This window comes from Symphalangus syndactylus, chromosome 4 (assembly GCF_028878055.3).
Source record: "Symphalangus syndactylus isolate Jambi chromosome 4, NHGRI_mSymSyn1-v2.1_pri, whole genome shotgun sequence".
Lineage (NCBI taxonomy): Eukaryota > Metazoa > Chordata > Mammalia > Primates > Hylobatidae > Symphalangus > Symphalangus syndactylus.
Window position 1 is genome coordinate 97,522,039 of NC_072426.2, and position 23,758 is coordinate 97,545,796.

Consider the following 23,758-nt stretch of genomic DNA (forward strand, 5'->3'; position numbering starts at 1 on the left):
TTCTGGGAAGAGATGGGCCAGGCAAGGTAAGCAGAAGTGGGATTGGCTGTCTTGACTGGTCCTGGGATGATTAGGGCAGAGGAATACTGTATCCTAGAGTGTAAGAGCCAGAGAGAGGAAGTGGTTCACAGTAGCGGCTCTGGATTTGTTCCTTTGCATATGAAAGGCACACCTCTAAGTGAGTCATTTGTAATCTCTAAGAATTGGCTAGCCCTGGGAGGGACAGTCTTTCCCTGGTTAGCCCAGCCCCAGATGTCAGTTTATCAAAAGCACAGGAAACAAGCAAATGTAGTCAATGCAATCTAGGTCATGTTGCCATGCATACACTGAATCCCTGCTTCTAATTGTTGCTCTACTCCAAGGCATCTACCACATTCTACCTTCCAAAATCCCAGAATTTCCTTCAACTCAAAGCTGGCTTCAACTTTCTACCACTACAAATAATACATTAATGAAAATCTTCCTATGAACCTCCTTATGGACCTATGCAAGAATTTCATTTGGATATTTATCTTAGAGTGGACTTGCTGGGCACAGGATATGAGTATATTAATTCAGCTCAATGAAGCCAGCTTGTACTCCAGAATTACTGTAATTCTACCAGTAGGGCATGAGGGTTCCTATAACCCCACATCCCACTAATGTTTGCCATTACCTGGTTTTTCAATTATCCCAGCCTAATGGGTACAAGGTGATCATTTATTCTTATATTAATTTACATTTCTCTGATTTCTCCGAAGTCTGATCTCATTCAGCTTTGTTCCTTGTAACCACTCAATACAGGTTTCTAAGCCAATTCTCAGTGAGCAATAAACATCTAATGGAAAATGCTAGACATATTTCCTTTGAGTCACAGGTACAAAGGCTGCCTAGTTCTGGCTCCTCCCACCAGAAACCCACAGGCAAAAGCACTAACTACAACAGGTACAAATAAATCTGTCTCCTGATTTTGTGGATGATGCAACCATTTAGAAGACAAACCTTGCCATGTTGGACAGCTCACCCCAAAGTGACAGGCAGGAAAACCAAGGCTGAGGCAAGGGTACAATTCAAATATCATACTTTCTAGGTCAACTTAGTACAGTCATCCCTTGATAGACAAGGGGAATTGGCTTGAGGGCCCCCTGCATATACACAGATCCACACATAGTCAAGTCCCACAGTTGGCCCTATGGAATCTACACATATGAAAAGTTGGTGTTCCATATACATGGGTTTAGCATCCCGAGAATTTCGATTTTTGATCTTCATTTGGTTGAAAAAAAATCCTCAGGTAGGTGAATCTGTGCAGTCCAAAACCTGTGTTGTTTGAGAGTCAACTGTAGTTAGAGGCTGAAGGATGAGGATTTGGAATTGCAAAGAACTACCTCCTACCCAAGCTTCTTGGTTCTATAGCACTGAAATCTTAAAAGAAGAAGAGATATTGTCTACTAAATGTGAGCCAATCAAAGCAGAAATCTATACAACAAAGTAAGGGATAGTGTTTAATGTATGTATTACATAACATGCATATAAAGCTAGATAGTAAGTATATAAACATATAATGTGCTCATCTGATAAGCATGTATGTGTGTATACATACACGTTTTATATACATGTGTGTTTCTATAATTTTTCTCCCTGTCAAATAAACTACAAACTACTTTATAAGTTTTACTCAGTTTAGTCCCTGTTTTCAGATCCAGAAGAGCAGAATACCACTTGTATAGATGAACTTTCTTTCATCTCATCTTAGGCAATTAGTAGGATTAAAAAGAAAGCAAAAACCTAAAACATTAATACAAATAAACATGTTACATAAAACATATGTCATCCTAAACACAATCTGTGGCTATATCTGATTTTATATAAATATACACACCATAGACAATCCAATAGTGTTACTTTTATTTATTTTTGAGATGGAGTCTCACTCTGTCACCCAGGTTGGAGTGCAGTAGTGTGATCATGGCTCACTGCAGCCTCAACCTCCCCAGGCTCAGCCTCCTGAGCAGCTGGGACTACAGGAACCACCACACCCAGCTAATTTTTGTATTTTTTGTAGATAGGATTTTGCACTGTTGCCCAGGCTTTTCTTGAACTCCTGGGCTCAAACAATCCTCCCACCTTGGCCTCCCAAAGTGCTGGGATTACAGGCATGAGTCACCGCATCCTGCCAGATACTTTTATTGGAAAAAAGAACAAGTGGTAAGTGTGACTACTACTAACTAGAAGCCAATATAAAATCTGATGCTGAATGCACTGGGAAACATAAAGGTGTCACCAGGGCCATTCCAGATATTTCTCTCACAACTTTATTTTCTTCTCTGCCTGCAATAAGGAAGTCTTTAGTGAAAGCGCTGAACACAAACTGTCTGTTACAGCCGCGCTTCCCACCAAGGGCTCTTGGATGGAGGTGTCAAGGTGTGAAGACACAGCCCACCTTGAGAGGAGAGACTGCTGACCTGCTAACTGAAAATATAAGCAAGCCCTGACATGCCACAGGCTGTCGGAAGAGACATTTGCTTTTGAGTACACAGCCTGTTCTACTCTCTGACTTACGTAGATGGGACAAATGGTGCCCTGGGCACACTCATCCACACATCAGCATGAATTAGCTAGTAAATCACAACTGCAGTAGCTAATAACAGCCATAAAGCCCTTTGAATGTTACAAGGTGTTTATAATGGGCAACTCACTATGATTTATATAAAAAACATGAGTCAGCTTCTGAGACAAAGCTGATATGTGGACAGTGGCCTTGTGGTGTGACCTCTAGCAAGCATCCAAATAAATTGCAGAATTGCAGAATTTCCTTCTGGTCCAAGGCTGGCCACTGTCTCATACACATATTTTCAGAATAATACTTGGTGAGAGAACTGAGTGCTGGGGCATTGGGTCTTCCCTGGTAATTGGCCATGGGGAAGAAGGTGACTGTCTCAGTATAGCTCAATGTAGTAGAAGATGCTAAATACTAAGGGATAGTATAGGACCATCCCTAAGTTTGGCCCCATGGGGTAAACAGAAGGTAGATGAGATACACTCCTTGCCCTCTCACTTGGGAAAGCAAGATGGATATATTCAAATATTGGAAAATATAATATGGTTTAAAGATGTAGTTAAAGGAAAGCTCTGGGGTCTGGGAATTCTGAAAGGCGGCTTCATAGAGGACAGAATCTGAGTTGGGCACCGAAGGATTGATGAAAGAAGGTAGGATGTATATTCCCTAGAAGGTAGATGAGTGAGTGAAGAGATTAGGTGAACAATAATGAAGGCATATCTATTTTGAAGGGAAGGGAGAAGGAGGAGGAAGAAGAACTTGAGACATACACTAATCTAGTTAAACTGAAAAATACACTGAAGAACAGTGGGAAATGAGGCCAGGAATCGCAAAACAGAACTTAAGAGCTGGCAGCAAATGACCACGGATACCCCAGACAGAAGGGTCTGTGCTATGAAGTTCACCAAATTCCCGGCAGGTAAGGACCAACCCACCTAAAAAGACTGGCAAGATGAAGGCAGGTCTCTTCCCTTACTCCTAACTGTTATAAAAGCTGACACGAAATGACTTATCCAGAGCATTCTTTTTAAGAACAAAAAATCCATCTCCATCATTATCAGATGATTCTAGACTACAGCCATGGTCTAGCTTCTGATGTCCTGGGAGGAAATAATTTCATTACTTTTCCTTATTTTCTTGTTTCTTTTCCATACTTCTTGGGCCTTTCCCTTTGGTTTAAATATTTTGATGTAAGGACTTTCTTTTTATAACGGGATGTTGGTCTTCTGGTGTCCATCTAATTTGGGGCTTCAAGCCTTTTTCCAAACTGCTTCCAACTCAAAGGGCCTTTATTGTTGAAAGCCACATAGAGCTCTTCATACAAGGACTTCCATACATCTGAAGAGACCCACTCCCCACTCCTCCTGGCTGGGCTGTGTTTTCTCTGAGGAGCCAATGTGGTCAGCCTGGAGGGAGGCAGATGACATGCATACTGCCCATCCACCCAGAAGTGTGCAAAATTGCACACCCAACTCCAGATCATTCTTCCCTCCACAGTCAGATCAAACAGCAATCTAAAAAGCCCTTTGAAGAATTCTATTCATTCAATTCTAATAGAATGTGACAATAAAAAGGGAATAAGAGTACAATAAGGCACAAAGGTCAAATTATTTAAAATATTCAGTCTGTAACATCTGTAGACTTCATCAGGCACACAAAGGAGAAAAAATTTGTAGGCACCCAAGCAACTGTAGAAGAGGTCAGCGTAGTGAGACAGAGGAAAGACTTGAGTCCATCTTCCCTACAAAGTGCTCCCTGCGAAGGCTAAGTCTGTTTTAGTTCCTTTTCTACCCAAATCCTTCCAAGGACCCTGATAAACAAAGTAAATATAAGATGGATGAATGAGTGGGAAGAAGAATGGAAAAACTGAGGCTTGGTGTTAATGGGTAGAAACTAGCCAACGGGTGAGAAGGAAGAGAAGGAAGACCTTCCAAAAAGAATCACCTGAAATCCGTTTTTTGTTTTTTGTTTTTTTTTTTGAGACAGAATCTCGCTCTGTCGCCCAGGCTGGAGTGCATAGTGCAATCTTGGCTCACTGCAAGCTCTGCCTCCTGGGTTCATGCCATTCTCCTGCCTCAGCCTCCCAAGTAGCTGGGGCTATAAGCACCTACCACCATGCCCGGCTAATTTTTTTGTATTTTTAGTAGAGACGGGGTTTCACTGTGTTAGCCAGGATGGTCTCGATCTCCTGACCTCATGATCCGCCCGTCTCAGCCTCCCAAAGTGCTGGGATTACAGGCATGAGCCACCACACACAGCCCTGAAATTCCTTTTAAGCTGTTTGGTGGAATGCAAAGAGAGGGAGATGCCACTATGTATTAATTCCCTCATCTTCTTGATAAATATCCTAAATCACCTCATCTTGGTTTTCTTCCTCCCAGTAATAACAGGCCCAGTAATTTTCTCAAAAGCTGGGAATTTCTGGTGCTGCCCTTCCATTATGGAATGTCTGTGCTTAAATAGCTGAAGGTCACCTGTGTGAACAAGTGTTCAAGAGTTAATATTGGCCAGGAGCCATGTCTGTAATCGCAGCACTTTGGGAGGCCAAGACGGGTGGATCACGAGGTCAGGAGATCGAGAACATCCTGGCTAACACAGTGAAAACCCGTCTCTACTAAAAATACAAAAAATTAGCCGGCCTGGTGGTGGGCGCCAAGTAGCTGTAGTTCCAGCTACTTGGAAGGCTGAGGCAGGAGAATAGCGTGAACCCGGGAGGTGGAGCTTGCAGTGAGCCAAGATCACGCCACTGCAATCCAGCCTGGGCGACAGAGCGAGACTCCGTCACAAAAAAAAAAAAAAAAAAAAAGTTAATAGTGCAGTTAGGGGTAGGAATGAGAATACAAGTTGAATATATCCAGGCCAAGTATACCAGAGGGTATGGCCTGAGAAATGACCTAAACCGTCTTCTTTCATAGCTTGAGAATACTAATGGTGGGCTTGGGATATTTCATTTTCATAGATGGCCTGAAAATGCCCCAATCTTGAGGCTTCATGTATGTCACCTTCCAGCTAAACCTCTGGGTGACAATGTCGTCGCTGCTTGGCAAAGCTAAAAAGTACCCCATTTCCTGAAAAGCACAGGATCTTGAGCAGCTTCTTCTGCCCTCATCACTTCAAATTATTTTTAAGGATCCAGTAGAATTCATCCTAATTTTGAAACTCAAATGATGAGATCATAAATAAATGGTGACCTCCCAGAAAACACTGAGAAACTATGACCTTGGAAATTCTACTTCCTTCCTTCTAGCCTGATCATGTCCCTGATAGAGAAGTGATCTGTCTCAGTTCATTTTAAAAATATGAATATTTTTCCTTCCCAGTGGTCATGGATAGCATAAATTGCCATTAGCCATGACAAAGACAGATAACCTGCCCTACAGGAGAGAGATAGCAGAAAGGCTGAATTCATTGTCATTTTCCTATAGCTTGAAGATTTCCAGCTGTCTCTAGTGCATCCAAAATTTCAGCCCTCTAGAAAGCTTGTTTTGAATAAAAGTGAAGCAAAATATACTTTTTCTCTTAAAAGACTGTCTGGTCGCCATCATCTCTAAGCAGGAGGATGGTGCCTGGCTCTGAAGCTCAAGCGTGGTCAACAGAACCAGGACATGAATATGTCATCTCTATTTCTCCTTTCCTTCCTGGCCCTGGTCCTGCATCCTCAGCCTATGATTTGGGATGGGAACTCCTGGCCCTGGGGCATCTTCTGCCATGTATATAAAACAAAGAACTGGTGGTTTGAAGATGAGAGCTGTGGCAAGCTAGACATATAGGACAAACATTATTTCAAGGCCCTGTCCCTGACTCCCAGAAGTGTGGAGAAGTTCAGGTAACATGGAGCACAAAGTAAAGTAAACCCTGGTCCCAAACTAGGTCAAGTCAACATCATCTTCATCAGGTGGATTCAGGAACTTTTGGAGGCTAACCATGTTCTTTCTATTCCTGGCTGTAAATGCAACATATTTGTTTGTTGTCTGCCTGGCCCTTGAAAGAGCTGCCATTTCCATTTTGCGCTTCCTGAGGGAAATTTAGGGACCTGGCGTTGGTTGATGACTCTGACTCTCCTTTCCTGAATCATGTCATCTCCTCCTGAGCCCTGAAATCCCCAGAATGGCCAGGTTAGAGATCATGTAACAACACAGCACTGGGCCAAGAGGAGGCCCAAGTTCGAATCTCACTTTCACTGTTGTCTGGAATTGTCAGTGAATCCCATGACCCCTCCACCTTAGTGCTCTTTATTTGTAAAATAAGGCACCACCTCATCTGTCTTATCCTCTCATGAGGATAAAATGAGATCATGTGCGTGACAATGCTTCCCACTCTCTATCTTCACATTCAGGACGCTTACATGAAAATAATTACAAAATATGCAGAAAAATAAAAAGCCAAAAGGAAGAAACAGAAAGAGAGAAGAGAAGATACAAAGTTGTTAAGTCTTTTTTTTTTTTTGAGACGGAGTCTCGCTGTGTCGCCCAGGCTGTAGTGCGGTGGCACAGCGGTCTCCGCTCACTGCAAGCTCCGCCTCCCAGGTTCATGCCATTCTCCTGCCTCAGCCTCCCAAATAGCTGGGACTACAGGCACCTGCCACCACATCCAGCTAATTTTTTGTATTTTTAGTAGAGACGAGGTTTCACTGTGTTAGTCAGGATGGTCTTGATCTCCTGACCTCGTGACCCACCCACCTCGGCCTCCGAAAGTGCTGAGATTATAGGCACGAGCCACCATGCCCAGCCCAAAGTTATTAAATCTTTATTGGGCACGAAGCCCTGGAATAAGTGCTTTACAGTATATTCATTATTTCCTTTAATCCCTTAATCCAGCAACACTTTCAGGTATTTATTTTTATTAACCTCATTTTAAAGATGAGGTAACTAAGGCAGGCACTCATTTACTCAAAATCCCATAGCCAATGGGAGAGTGGGGATTTGAATCCAGGTTGAACCCTAAAATCTGGGTTCTTCAGTGTACCACCACAGTAGGCCAGATACTGGACCCCTACCTGACCAAGATGCCAGCTGAGGGACTGTGCACCATCCAGGTCACAAAACCACAGGGAGACCCTCAGAGTCCATCTGCATCACTGCACCCATTTTACAGATGAGCAATCTGAGCCCTAGAGGACAAACTAGACTTGTCCAAGGGTTCACAGTAGCTGACTATTGCAGTGGGGCCAAAACATGAGTGCTCAGTATGGTAGATGCTGGCTCAATGTTCACCAAGTACACTGACTTTTGTTTTGAAGCACTCATTTGAGCTGCTGTATTAGTTTTCCAGGGCTGAAATACAAAATATCATTGATTGGACGGCTTAAATAACAGACCTTTCTTTTCTTATAGTTCTGGAGGCTGGAAGTCCAAGATCAAGGTGCCTGCAGGGCTGGTTTCTCCTGAGACCTCACTCCTTGGCTTGCACAGGGCAACTCTCTTGCTGCCTCTTTACTTGGTCATCTCTCTGTGCATGGGCACCCCTGATGTCTCTTTGCGTGTCCTAATCTCCTCTTCTTATAAGGGCAACAGCCAGATGGATTAGGGCCCACCTTAACAGTCTCATTTTAACTAAATTATCTCTTTAAAGGCTCTCTACTTCCAAACGCAGTCACAATCTGAGGTGAGGGCATCAACATACGAGTTTGGGGGGGACACAGGTCAGTGCACAATGTCTGCATTTCCTAGGCTCTTTTGCAATTATGAATGTTCACATGCCTGAGTTTTGGCCAATGGGCAGAAGTGATGTGTGCCACCCAAAAACCCAGACTGTGAATCCTCCTGTTCAATCCTCCATGTTCTCATGCTTGCTCCATCCATGGGCTGAACCAAGGAAGGACTCAAGGCCCAAGAAAAACGCAGAGCCACTGCATGGAAGAAGCCTAGGTCCCTGGACACTCCTCACTCTCCATCAAGGAGTTATCGGTGCATGGAGACTGACTAAACCACCGGGATCTGGGACTGTTTGTTATAGCAGTTAGTTTCCCCTGACTAATACATGTAGCTCCTCAACCAATATTCTTTCCACAACACATCAAGGGTCAATGAATTTCACCTAGGAGGAAAAAAAATGACAGGCTGACACCAGCTCCAAAGTCAATGAACAATTCAAGTGGGCTGCAGACATGATAGGAAAATCTACTTCCCTTCTTGGGGTTCCAGGCATTTTAGTGAGCATGGTCCCCCAGAACCTCCTCTGACTTACAGTCTCCCATGGGTCTCTGGTTCCTCCTCCCTGTATAAGCTAATAACTGGGAGGGGGATGGAAGCTGTAGATGATGACGGTCCCTTTCTTATTTAAACAGGCCATTTTTCTTCCCAATAAATGCAATTTTTGTCAGCTCAAATATCCCCCTTTGATAGAAACCTGAAAATAATTAGCCTTAATAGCTCTGCTGTGAATAATGCTGCACAAGAAGGAGGTCGATGTTAATAGGAACCTTCCACTCCAAAGCTAAGTCACCCTCTTAGCCTCCCAGCCCCCAAAAAACAAATGTAACAAGAAAAAGATTATAGGTTTAGTGCTACTTGGGAAGAAATGTATATTTGGAATAAATGCATGAAATCCTTTAAAAACAGCACATGCTGAAAACTTCATATTTAGTTTGATTTGCTTTCCAAATCACACAGACTGCACAGTTACATACAATCTTTAAACAAGTATAACCCCTGAGAAGTGTGGATAGATTTAAGAGAAATAAAAGCAAGATCAGCCAGCTTGTAATCTTCTTTTCTCTTTTTTTTGCTCCCCAAAGCTGCATTAAATTGGCTATTGAGAACAATAACATATTTGTGCTTTTATAGGTAGAATGATTGGTATTATGCAAAGATTTGGCTAACAGTCTAAAGGCACATTCACACTGATCAGGACTGCGTGCCACTAATAATTTTCGGGATGCTCTAGGGAACCCGTAATTCCATAGGACTACAACTTAGCAGGTCAATGCATGCTTTGTACAGAATTTAAGCCTTGCTTCTAGAACCATACCCACCAATGAGACTCTAGGAAACTCATTTCCAAAGAAGGTCTTGGAAATATTAAGTGTTCCTTTTGACCTACATTCTCTCTAGCCTGGGTAGGTGCAATGACTCAGCCAGGATAGGCTGCCAACTTGAAAAATGGCACCCTGGAATCCTTAGAGCCTAAAACTGCTTGTGTGCCCACACCTTGTGACCCAATAAGCCCAGCCATGAAAAATTATCCTAAGGAGGTAATTTAAAGGAAACACGCACACACACACACACATATACCCCACACATAGATACAACTAGCAGTATTTCATACATAAGGTTAAAATCCAGGAACGGTGGGAAAACGGTTTGGTAACTGATAGTACTGAGATCAACTTGATAGAGAATTATACAGTCCATAGAAAGAATATATTTGAGGAATACAAAATAAGTAATAAAAATTTTAAGTAAAAAGTAAAACATTAAACACATCAAGAACACATTTAGAAAAGGATTTCTAAACACATTTAGAAAAGGATACGGTTTGGAAGGGAGCACACATATTCCCTATATGTGTCATAGAGTCACATATAGGGAATAGAGTTGAATTATTTTCTTTGTTAATTTCCCTTAATGAAACCATAACATTGTCAAAAAATATAAAAAAAAAAAACAAAACAAAACAAAATGAAGTGGTTCCTTGGTCTTTTCATCTTTCTTAACCACACATATATCTGTGCCCTGAGATTCAAAATCTAGGCTCAAATAGAATGTACAACTTTCATTTCAGGGAATTCAGGAATTCCCTGCTAAGGAGGTTTGTGGGGGGTGGCAAGATTTGGTTGCATGGACAAACACAATCAGACCACTGCCAGACTGGCTGTTTCATCTGTGATGCCGGAAACACCAGCTGTTTCTATGCATCTGGAAACATGGAGGCTGGAAGGCCTACTTCAAGACTATTCCACAGAAAGGTCTGCAGATGCATTCACACACAGTGGCAGCAGAAGTACTCAAAGACCTTAGGCTGTGATAAAGAGCAGCTTACAAAGATAAGTCACCTTCACTATGAATGGGAAAGCCAAAGGCAAGAAGGAACAGTGTTGCACACCTTCCTTTCGTCTCTGGAAATAGCAAAGTAGCAGTGGCCACCAGGATACTCCCATTCCCCCTGAACCAAATATGTCCTTCTGCCATTCTCCCATGCTTGTGCCTTCAAGAGGTGAGAGAGACAAGGAGCTCCGTGTTCATTTTTCATGTTTACACTGATCTCTGGCTAAGTGGTTAAACTTTTCTTGGGGCCAACCTAGAGTCATCATAAAACATCACTACTAGAAGGACATGAAGGTCTAGCCTAAAATACTTTTTTTTTTAATTAAAGGCTGTTTTTAAAAAGAATTGTTTCTCTTTACTGAGCAACTACTATGTGCCAACCACTGGTGTCAGATGTTTCTTATCTATCATCACTGCAGAACTGTCTGCCAGGCATTATTATCCTCTGTGACATAGATTGGAGAAGTTGGAAAAATGGAGTGACTTGCCCAAGGTCACACCCCTTTAAGTGGTGGAAAGGGATTAGAGCCCAAATCTCTGGACTCCCTGTCCAGGGCCCTCAACACAAACTATCTTGCCTCTTCAACATACTCAGAGGGACTCAGCTTGAACTGCTCTTGTGCAGGGGCTATAATTAGTTGTCTGGTCCCAGTTGCTTGCAGGGTAAACAACGTCTGATAAACCCACAATGCTGTAAGTATTTATTACATTGCGACCCAGCTGCCAACTGTCTAACCATTTTAATAAAAAGCTATTTTCTAAGGTTTATGTTTTATTGCGTGTATGACTCCCTTATTGGTTAGCATTTTGGAGTTGTGGAAAAGGTTATGAATTTAGAAACTGGCTGCATTCATATCATATTTAAAACTTAATGCTATTTTATTAAAGACATATGGGCCTCCAAAGTACACATATTAAATGTCATGTAAGAAAAGTAGCAGTTTAAATCACGGTCAAATTCATTTTTGACGTGACTCCTGAGGCTTCCCAAGATCTGAACTATTTCTTTGTAAATCTGGCAGTTTAACCACACTCATAAATCACTTTCAAAGCATATTATTTCTTAATTTCACTGCATTAGAGAGCGTTTGGCCTACACAGTGAACTGTTTGTAGCAGTTATGTGAACAAAGTTGCACATTTAGTCATATAATGTGCAAAGGAAGAGGGGAGGGGAAGCAAAGAAGGAAAAGCTTTTTATTCTTTATTCCGTTTACTTGCCCTGTTCATTTTTACCTAAGCAAACACAATTCATATTTTCAGCTTAGGCCTCTGGCGTCTAAAAGTGTAGAGGCTGCAAGTTGGTATTGAGGCTTTTCTGAACACAAAGAAGAAAAAAATATTTTGTAATCTAATCTTCTCCAAAACATCCCATGAGTAAAAATTAGAATGAGTACAGAAGTTAGAACCTCTCTTTCTCTTTTCCTAGCATTAAACTGAACAGATTTTTTTTAGTTTCATAATACAGTACTTGGCTGTTTTCTAATTGTCTAAAGAGACAATATCTCAATCTTGGATTTCAAAACCCTTCTCATGATGGGATAATATTCTTTGGACATGTGTAACAAGCTCCCAAATTTCATTCCCCAGTTTTTTCATTTCACTCTGGGGGCAGAGGGGCCTGATTCCAATGACAAATTCTAGGATCTAAACATCAGCCTTGATTTCCAGATTCGCCAAGGGAATTAGAGGAGGATTAAGAGAGTTGAGTGTGAGGTCACTCAAATGAAAGAGCTTAAGGGCTCACTTCTGCACCAGGCATCCTTTCCCGCATTGGTCCTGTGTGGAAACCTCTCTGCTCCACAGCTGTCCAGAGGGCAGCTGCACCTTCATGCTCCTGGCTCCATCAGTGGCAAGGAGCCTCCTGTCCCCCACGCCATGCTTACTCCTCTCGTGCCTTCACCTGCCCTACTGCTTCCCTCTACCATTCCCACAAGAACAAAAGGGCTCGTGCGGTGGCTGAGGAGATGCCCAAGCTCAGGAGCCTGGACCTCCCCAGGATGAACGTGAGGCCTTCTTTCCCCTCTCACATTCCTTTGTTTTACGTGTTTTACTCTCACTAGGAAGTAGATGTCTCAGAAGAGCAGAAGTATTTCATTTAAGGATAAATTCCAGAAAACTCAGTTAAGCCACCAGAAATAGAGGGGCAATGCCCCCTGCTGTGGACAGAATGCATACCCCCAAATTCACACGTTCAAGCTCTAGCCTGCAATGGGACTCTACCTGGAGACAATATCTTTAGGAGGTAATTAAGGTTAAATGAGACCCTAATCCAATAGGACTGTGGTTTCATCAGAAGACGGAGAGATCTCCTCTTTCTTCACTTTCTCCACCATGAGTGGAGGGTGCAGTGAGAAGGTGGGCATCTACAAGCCAGGAAGAGAGCCCACACATGAACCCAACCATGCTGGCACCCTGACCTTGAACTTCTGGACTTCAGCACTGCAAGAAAATGCGTTTCTGTTGTTTAAACCATCTAGTCAATGGCATTTTGTTATGGTATCCCAAGCTGACTAAGGTACCTGCTCCCCAGCATCTCAGGCCAAAATTACCTTCCTCACATTTACCCACACATCTTGGTGACACAACAATGCCACAAAAAGAGTCCTTGAAAGTTGAAATTACATGACTAAGAACACTAGCTTCTCCTGATGCTTTAGACCAGAGCCTGCATTAGCTCCTGCCACAGATTATCTCATTTAATCCCCCAACAGACTTGGAAGGCATTACATTCCCTGTTTTAATAAGGCAACTAATAACAGGAGGTAGAAGTCCAGACTTTAATCCAAACCTAAACATTACCCTGAAACTTGGAGTGGGCCTAGTCCCCAAATGGAGCAGCAAATCCAACAACAGCTCATGAACAAATTAAGAATCGCAGGTTTTCCATGGAACTCAACAGCGACAATAAATTCAGACTTAAAACCTCCCCACAAAAACAGCTGGAGGCAACTCCTTAAATTGTGTTGAGAACAAAAGTAAAGGCTGGGGAATGGGGGAGGAGTGAATAAAAATGGGCCCAACAAAATATGGGACAGGTCACCGAGCCAGATAGCCTCTGTGACAATTCAAAATGCTCAACGAAAAAAGAAAAGGTGACTCACTTCTAAATTTCACTCAAGAGTTAAAAGCAGCATAAAGTAGAAGCCCCACTACAAATCCCCCACTTCAAAAAAGAAAAAAAAAAGACAGCTTTGGAGCCTAGACAGAGTATTAGTTCATTGTTGAAAAGAAATAATGAGTTCTAATTCAGGTAATGTAGCTCAAAATTTACTGCCATATTTTAAAATGCACATGAAAAATAAAATTATCCTAAAATGTCCTTGGTGAAAAGGCTGCATATAATTGCTATCACTGACAATGGCATTGAACTTAGCTAAATTAACATCAAAGGAAGTCCCAATTACAGAGCATCTGTGCGTTATTGATGGTGCCCTGTCTGTTCATCTAAGACACTCTACTGTAAGGAGCAGAAAAGCAAATAGAAGGGCTAATTGTAGCACCAGCCTTCAGCGACCCCAAGGGCAGGCCTTCCCTATCATGCTTGTGAAATGGCACTTCTGCTGGTCAGAGTGACAAAGAAGATGCATTTGGAATCTGAGTATGTATACAGGCCCCAGAAGGAAGCTATGGTGACCACAGGTGGGCAAAACAACTTCTAGGCAAAAACACACCTCCCAGAGGGTTGTAACAAACTCTCAAGCCAGATCCAACAGCTGTCCAGGAACTTGGATGTTCTAGAGGTGTTGATGAGGAGAAACAGGCTCTCTGGGGAAACAGGAAAGAAGGATGTTCTCTTTGCTTCTCAATGGACCATTTGGGATAAAAGGCAGAGATAATTTCTTTTGAAATGAGAAGCCCCTCTCTTGTGAGCATCTGGCCCCTCACTGAGTCTGCAGGGTGGTGGAAGGGGGTGCCATTACTTGCGTGCTACTGCATGCTGGTACTTGCCTAGGCATACCTGTTTAACACCCCTCCAAAGGGTACCCTGAAAGTACATATCAGCCACATTCAGACAATCATCACATTTTTCTTCCAAACGTTGTGAAGACTTTTAACTCTGTTCAGGTTGGACACCCTAAGGCAGCGGTCTCCAACACCAACCCCAGGGCTACAGACACATACTGGTCTGTGGTCTGTTAGGTACAAGGCCACGCAGCAGGAGGTGAGCGGCTGGTGAGCGAGCATTACTGCCTGGGCTCTGCCTCCTGTCAGATCAGTGGTGGCATCAGATTCTCATAGGAGCTTGAACCCTATTGTGAACTGTGCATGTGAGGGATCTAGGTTGTAGGCTCCTTATGAGAATCTAATGATCTGAGGTGGAGCAGTTTCATCCAGAAATCATCCCCCACCCCCATCCCCAGTCTGTGGAATAATTGTCTTCCACAAAACTAGTCCCTGGTACCAGAAATGTTGGTGACTGCTGCCCTAAGGTTATCTTACTACTTTATCCTGTCCACAACTTTGCTTTTGGGAACAACAAAAAGATCAGGTAAATGTTAAGTATCAGAAACATTCATTTCATCACTGAGTTTGCATGAGTTTTCTTTTATATTTTCTTCTTAAAATTTGCTCTTCTTGTCTGCTATTACCTATAGTAGCAGGCAGTTTGGAAATAGCCAGAACCGCAGAGTAGAAAATGGGACCATGCCATCCCTGTTTTCTCCTTCTTCCTTAGCCATGGAATTGCAAATACATGCATATGTCATTGAAGGCAGCTTCAGAACAATGTTCATGATGTTTCTCTAGTGGCCTGGCATCTGTGTGGCTGGCCTCTGCCTGCCCCATCTTGCAGGTTTCCCTGCCTTCAAGGATACATAATGGCCTGAGAGTTCAGTCTCTAGAATCCTACAGTCTGATGTTTCCATGGGCCCAGAAAGGACTTTCTGAGGAAGACAGAGCTCTATTAAGCTGTAGAGTTCAGGAAAGACGGCAAGGCCCTGGTCTAACGGAGGGGAGGGGATGCTGAGGCTATCATGATCCTCCTTTTACTCATACATCAGTCACTGGCCTTTTTCCCCTGTTCCTAGACAAGTTGCCCCTGTATTTCCAACTTATTCTTCTTCATCACTAGCCTAGAATCACCAAGCTCAAAGCAAAGAATTGGGAGGGGTGGGTTGGAGGATGGAGAAAAGCATGTGAAGGATTTGTCAAGCTCACCCATGCACCCATAACTGAAGAACAGCAGCCAGCCCTGCCCTGTAGCTGTGCACAGAACCCCGGGCAATGTTGGTTTTAAATATGGATAACTTTAAATCAGAGCCCTAACTTTACTCTCCAGAACCCAATTTCTTAAGAAAGCATCTTTATTTTCCTCTCCTTTTCCCTCTTCTCTTTCCTTTCAAACTTAATTTTTAAAAATAATGATAAAAAGAATCTACATTGCAAAAACAAAATGCCAAAAATACTTTTCCAAAGTGGATCAAGAAAATGTCAAGCTGGTAATGTGCAGATTAAAGACAAATAAAGGCTCCATCTCAGTCATTGCCAGTCATCATGCGAATGAGAACTTTTTATGGCCCAGTTAAGAAGCCTTAAATTGGCCGGGCGTGGTGGCTCACACCTGTAATCCCAGCACTTTGGGAGGCCGAGGTGGCGGATCACGAGGTCAGGAGATCGAGACCATCCTGGCTAACATGGTGAAACCCTGTCTCTACTAAAAATACAAAAATTAGCCAGGCGAGGTGGCAGGCACCTGTAGTCCCAGCTACACAGGAGGCTGAGGCAGGAGAATGGCGTGAACCCCGGTGGGTGGAGCCTGCAGTGAGCCGAGATCGCACCACTGCACTCTAGCCTGGGTGAAAGAGCGAGACTCTGTCTCAAAAAAAAAAAAAAAAGCCTTACATTTACTCCTTAAAATGAGACAACAAATACTATAAGGGACAGGGGTTTTGAGGTAAGAACATGTCAAAGAACATTTTGGAAATGTTGTGAACTCCCTATAAGGGGGAGTCACTAGTGGGTCTCTGACAGCCATCAGCTGTCTCCTTGTCCCAGCATCAGAGCTACTGACTCTTACATGGACCCATCTCTGCCATCCCAGAGCTTCTTTAGACACAGCTCTCTAACCCCTGTAGCTGCCTGAGCACTGACACTGGCCTGGGTGCTGGGAACACTGTGGCAGCCTCAGACCAGTGCCTGCTGTTGCACAGATTTCCACATCACCAAAGCACCTGCTCCACACAGAGCTCTAAGGCTCCCTCTCCCAGATGGCCAGGGGTGCAAACACAGGCCTGCCCAGACTTTTTTCACACTTCAAACTCTGCCAAAGTTCCTCCTTACCCTCAGGAGAAATTGTAAACCTGACCTAACTCAGAGATCACCCCACAGCCTGGCTCCTGCAGTTCTTTGCCTAGCCCATGTATTTCACTAAAATACGTTATGGGGAGTCATCACAGGGTTAAAATTGGAAATTACAAAGTTGCCTCTGGCTGCCTTCTATCTCCTGATCTTCCCACTCTTTCACCCCTGCCTTCCATCAGAAATGTATGCCTTGTTAATGAAATGTAAGGGATACAATGGGAAGAGCACAAGCTTTGAGTTTGACTTTTTTCCCTGAAGTAATTCAAGGCATACAGGGGAAAGAACATGAGTTTTGGGGCCTAGGAAGACCTGGGGGAAAAAAAAGCACCTGGTTCCACCTTGCTCTATAATTTTAGGTTATGTATATAATTTATCTGATCATCAGTTTCCTCATTTGTAGATTCAAGGTTAGGGAGAAAATTAGAGATAAAATTGTTAAGCAGGGGTACAATAGCTAGTAGACAGTGACTACTTAATGCATGTTCTTCTAACTCACATATCAGGGAAGTTTCTGTGCATCTAATGTACCACTAGGCAGCCAGTCGACCTCTGGACTGGCCCTGCTATCCTAATTAGTTAAGTACCTAGAAACCCTACAGTAGTTGGTGCTGTGGCACCAATGACTGTCACTAACCTCACGAAACTCCAAGCTGTGTCCCAGTTAAGACCCTGGTTCAATGGCCAGAGATGCAGCAGAGGTAGGGTGTGTGGATGGGATGGCCTGCCTAGGTATTAGTCAGCACACTACTGCTCAAAATCTTAGTAGCTTATGACAAGCATTTCTTTCTCATGCAGAGGTCTGTGGTTGGCTGGGATGTTTGCAGGCCTCAAGTCAGGTTCAGGTCTGGTCACAGTGTCTCTCATGTTGTTTTCATAGCAAATGGCAGACGTGTGTGAGCAGTGAGTGAAAACACATGGTGCTGCATAAGGCCTTGGAACAGAATTGTCATGCTGTCACTTCCACTCGCATCCCATTGGCCAAGGAGTTACATGGCCAAGGCCAATGTCAATGGAATGGGGAAGTGTATTCCTCCCTTAGATGGGGAGCCACAGCAAGGGCAGAGAGAAAGGAATGGTTTTAGACAAACAATGCAATCTACCACACTTCTCCCAGTTGTTGGGTTGCAGAGACAGGACAAAATATCCTAGGGTTATTAATCTTATCCCCAACACTTAAAAAGTGCTACTTACTTCCATGATCCTCTTGATACATCCATCTAAGCATCTTTGGACAGCAGCGAGGATGTGGGAGGCTAAAAAGAGGAAGAGGGTGAAGCTGGGCCATTGGGGAGCTGGGCAAGCCAGAAGTCCCATCAGGGACACAGCAACATCCCCTAGGCACTGGCTTCACGGACAGTAGTCTCTACTATGTGCTCAGCACCTGGCAATACTCCAAAAGCATTTGCTTGAGGCACAGGATGCCATGGTTCTAAAAATTGAGAAATACAAAATCTTTAAGTGATTCTCCCTCAAATGAACGTGCAAACTGTGAAGTCAGGAATAAGGTTGAAAAAACAAACAAACTGCAAATGTTTGGCTCCCAGAGTTGTTTTTGAACACACCATCTAAGCATTTTCTTAAAAAAAAAAGTTAATTAAAAATTTTTCCTCTCTTCAAAATTTACTAGAAAGCAACTGAAAATAGAATTTGCATGTGTCTCTAGACAAGAAACATCTGCGTGAAAACAGAAAAAATATCATAAAACCACGAGCACATTCAGGTAGTTGGAAACATCCAGAAAAACAACCAATATTTTAAATTATTTTTTGAATGTTTGGCACTGTGGAGAACTTTCAAAATATATTGGCTGATGGCCTGTTGAACTGAATGTACTTGTGATTTACAATGTTTATTTACAGGCATGTCCTGGCTTTATATAAAATATATATTCTTGAAAATATTGAGTATAAAGGACAGCAATTGTAATAAACCTAGAAGTAGTTTCTGATACCCTTTTATGCGTTTGCAATTGGGCTACATAGGAGTAACAGAAGATATCAAAGACATACGCAGTGTAGTTTAGAATAAGATAGCACTTAGTAAAGTGCTAGACTAGGCATAAAAAACAATTAAGTGCAGCAAAGAAGCAAATAGGTAGTGCTTCTTTAGGTATAGACAAAAAATACAATAGTGGCGAAGACAGGGAAAATTTCATTGTAACTACACACAGACTTGTGGGTACCCCAACATGTTTCATGAGAAGAGCTACTTACTTCCTAAAAGCCCTAATATGAGCAGGTGGGTTCAGAGAGAAGGAGGACTCCAGTACCACCCCGAGTGATGAGGAGCACACAGCTTCAGATCACACCCTTGCCTCCCCCTGAAATGCTACCCAGTGGAAAAGCCAAGGCATGGGGATTGTGGTAGTAGTAGGTTTTCCCATCATAAATAATCCCGGGAAAATCCTTTGGAAAAACAAATATGATGCCCAGAATCTGTCTTTTCTGCCAGTGTACAGGTGGCAACTAACACACTGTCTAAAGGCAATGGTTTCTTTCCTGCCTTTTCAGGTAACCATGTTGACTGAAGTTATGAGAACATATACAACAACCTTTTCATGATGGATCTTCCAATATGCTCTGCTGTTCATGGTTCATTCCTTTGATGAGTACTGACTGAGCCTCTGCTATAGACTAGGTACTAGAGATACAGAAACGAACAAAACACAAGGTTCCTGCCCTCATGGAGCTGGCACCCCAGGGGCGAGCAGCTTCCTCATCCCAACGAGAAGCCAGCTTCCTTGTGAATCATTCCCTGTCTTCATCCTAGATGGCCTTTTGCATGGAAATCTAAAAACACAGATACAGATGGAAGAAACTAAAGGTACCCAGGGGAGTGAGGACCTAACTCCAAGTGTCAAGGGCAGGACTATGTAGGGTATTCGTGGGAGCAGGTGATTCTCAGACCCAAATAGTTTCCACTTTTTAGTTTAGGGGAAAAGAGTAAGAGAGACTTTTGGAAATGCATGTACTCCAAAGTTTATTTCTTCAACACAGGGCATCTCCCTCCCTCTCCTTCCTTCTCTCTATCACACACACACACACATACACAATAGCCCACCCTTCCAAGTATCCAAACGTAGGCACACACACAAATATACAAGCTACAACAAACTACACAAATACACAAACTACACATGATGGGAAAATCAGGTGGAAAAATCAGGAAAGGAAATCGCTCACCACTTAGAAGCTGACTCTGGTGTACACATACCTCCCAGAACATGCATATGTATACACACACAGAGATTGAAGTGGGTATACACACCTGCATGGGAAAAAACATACGTTTGAACACACTGTGCCCACATAAAGAAACAAGTGACATGTCTTCAAGGACACCTCACTACTCACAGACATATTTATTACATCTTCCCTATGAGAGGATGGATATTAATGCAAGCAAAACACAAACGTCAAAACACTTTCTAATGTTGGCTGTGGTTCTCAGCTGTCCCCAGAGCTGCCCTCCCTAGGCTCCTTTAAGGTTCTGAAGATTAAACAGTTGGTAGCCAACTTTGTATACATGCCTGTAAACAAGAGGGCTCAGCTTTAAATAATTATATCAAAGAAATGACAACTGTGCTCTTTGCCAGAACAGGGATGAATAATTACAAAGTCAGGACATAATTAAACAGTTCTGACTGTCGGATTTCTGAGCTGTCTCTCTGATGTGCAGGGCTGGCATGCTGACCACACATGTCATCCTGGACAGGCCTCTGCACCCCTTTGATCTGTGTTTCCCAGTGCAGTGAGGGGCTTCACAGTTTGGTTACTAGAGGACTCTTTCTTTAGGGGCTTGAACCTTCTCTGTATCCAGTGTGGTGTTCTCTGTATTATCAATGGCATGATTTAATGGCCAATATTTGAAAAAGTTATACATATTTTATATATTTGAATTTTGGAAATGACGAGGCCTAGCTGTTGCAGGTCCATCAGCTAATAACACACACACACACACACACACACACACACAGATAAAGTCTGGAAGCATCCATTGTAGCATCAGCTATCACTTCCTAATGAATGACAGCATCTTTCTCTACAACAATCAGAGCTCAGACAGAAGGCAGCTTTGAAACAACAAAAGCTAAAAGGCAGCCACGGAGCAGAAATGTGTCATCACAGGAGAAAGGAAGCGAGGACTTGCACTCAAGCGCCAGCGCCTGCCAGGTACCCAATCAGACCTCTGCGACATCGGGCCTTTATTACCTCCTGGATGGTTCTGCATTTGTGTCAGCCGAGAGCACCCAGACTGCCAGTTCCCTACCTCCAAGGCAAGGGCTGTGATTGGAGAGGCATTTTCCATTCTCCCAAATTCTTTATGTCAGGAATAAAATGAAAACAGCTCCTCAAATCACGGCCACCTTGGTCATCCATCAGAGCATTCTGCTGAATAAGCACAACAGGCCTTGGCTGCCCTGGAAAGGACAGGAGCCAGCTTGAGATTCCGATTCCATCGTGAAAAATAGGTCTTCCCTGAGTGTGCTCAGCACAGTGGCAGCAACACATGGAAAGGAAATCACTCGCCACTTAGAAGCTGACTCTGGTGTATACATACCTCCCAGAACATGCATATGTATATATACACAGAGACGGAAACAGGTATACACACCTGCATGGGAACAAACATATGTCTGTACACACTGTGAACAGGTGAGAACCAGCCTTTTTAATGCCAATTTATTAATTCAGCAAGGAGCTCATTTGGCGTCTTTCTTTTTACAAGAAAAGTACCACTGCCTATCTCTGAAAATAACAGACAAAAGGGAACTGCCTGCCATTCAATGTAGGCATCCAGTTCGATATGAAACCAAGAACACAGAAGAATCGTCCTGGGCACTTGAAGAATCATGGCATAAATTGAACACTTAACTGGAAGCCCAGACCGCCAGGGGTTCTGGTCCCAATTCCATGGAGCCTCAGGAAACTACACCCTCTCCCAGCTCCCTCGTCCATGAAATGGGAGCACAGACTAGGTGATTTCTAAGTCCTCTTTGGTTTGGAAATCATATGACTACACAAGGAGAACCAAGATCACCATACTTTGTAAGAGTACTTTCGTCTCTCTCCTCAAATAATTAACAGGTATTTTTTTAAACTTTTGTTTTAGGTTTGGGGGTAAATATGCAGGTTGGTTACATAGGTAAACTTGTGTCATGGGGGTTTGTTGCAGAGATTATTTCATACCCAGGTACCAAGCCTAGTAGCCAATAGTTATTTTTTCTGCTCCTCTCCCTCCTCCCAACCTTCAGCCTCAAGTAGGCCTCCATGTCTGTTGTTCCCTTCCTTGTGTTCATGAGTTCTCATCATTTAGCTCCCACCTGTAAGTAAGAATATGTGGTATTTGTTTTTCTGTTCCTGCATTAGTTTGCTAAGAATAATGGCCTCCAGCTCCATCCATGTTCCCACAAAAGATACGATCTCGTTCTTTTGTATGGCTGCATAGTATTCCATAGTGTATACGTATCGCATTTTGTTTATCCGATCTGTCACTGATGGGCATTTAGGTTGATTCCATGTCTTTGCTACTGTGAATTGTGTTGCTGGGAATATCCACATGTATGTGTCTTTATGATAGAATGATTTATATTCCTTTGAGTATATACCCAGTAATAGGATTACTAGGTCGAATGTTAGTTCTGTTTTTAGCTCTCTGAGGAATTGCCATACTGCTTTTCACAATGCTTGAACTAATTTACACTCTTAACAGGCTTTTTAAAGCTTAATACAGTTAGTAAGGATATTGGAGTCAATCATACAAACATGAACTAATTCTAGAATTGATTAGAAACTAATTGGGAACTCTGAAGGGCATTTCTGCTGATGTTGCTAACGACTCAGAAACAGCTAATGCTGGATTTTAAGGAGCCAGTCTCAGATGCTTTCAAAAGCAAGGAAGGATTTCGATTCCCCCCACCTCTACTCAACAGAACAGTCCTGCTCTTACCTGTTTTCCTCATTTAGACCTTAGGAGGTTTTGTTTGAACAAAGAGATCCACAGGGTAAATATTTAGCTCACTGCTCCAGGGGTGAGAAAGCAGAGACAGAAGAGCATGGGCCCAGTGGTCAGACACAAGGTAAACCTCCAGCTCCACAATTACTAGCCAGGTGACCTGGGGCAGCCCAGTTAACTTCTCCAGCCCTCAGTTCCCTCACCCATAAAGTGAGCCAATGACCCCTTCCTTCTGCTTTAGAGGATGAAGTGAAAACTTGCAGATCTGTGCACCAAGAACCTTAGAAGAATGGGGGCGGGCATGCACTGAATGCCCCATCCAGATATGGTAGGTACTACGTTTATTACCCTTTCAGATTTTGTGTGACAATGTAGAGCTGCCCACATCAAAGCCAATGAGCGCAGGAGAAATACTGATCCACTCTGCACACAGGTATACACATGAATACAGATGTATACAAGAAGGTGAGATATGTAGGGTGGGCAGGTTATTTATATTTATATATATTTATATTTAGGATATTATAGAGTGCATTTGTTGTACTTTTGCTGGGTTTGGTCATGCTGTCTATCTCTGGACTGTTTTCACCAAAAAAAAAATAAAAAGAAGGCCAAGAAATAAATTATTTCATTTGGAAAAATTACAAAAGCTAGAATAACTAAAGGCAGTTGTGTGCAATACATCAAACCTGTGCCTCGATAGGGAGCACTGTTAACACTTTAATAGCTACGAAATGAATCACTCAATTAATTTCCCACATGCTGAAAGAGCTAACGATACATTTATCTGCCAGTAATATACCCTCCATATCATATATTTCCACAACTGCCAGCAATTTTATTCAGCATAATGGAAAATAAGTTGCACCTCATGGATTCAGGGAAAGAAAGTGGCCTGAGGTCTGCTGCCAGCAGAGCAACTTGATGGAAGATGTTTCATTGTTCTGTTTTGTTTTTGTTTTTTCTTTCCCCCCTTT

The 23,758-nt window shown here is 42.9% G+C and overlaps 1 protein-coding gene across 1 annotated transcript in view; it reads right to left on the reverse strand.

Annotated features, from left to right (window-relative positions):
- Positions 1-23,758, reverse strand: part of LRMDA (leucine rich melanocyte differentiation associated) — a 1,130,865-nt gene that overhangs the window by 466,746 nt on the left and 640,361 nt on the right. The window lies entirely within an intron of this gene.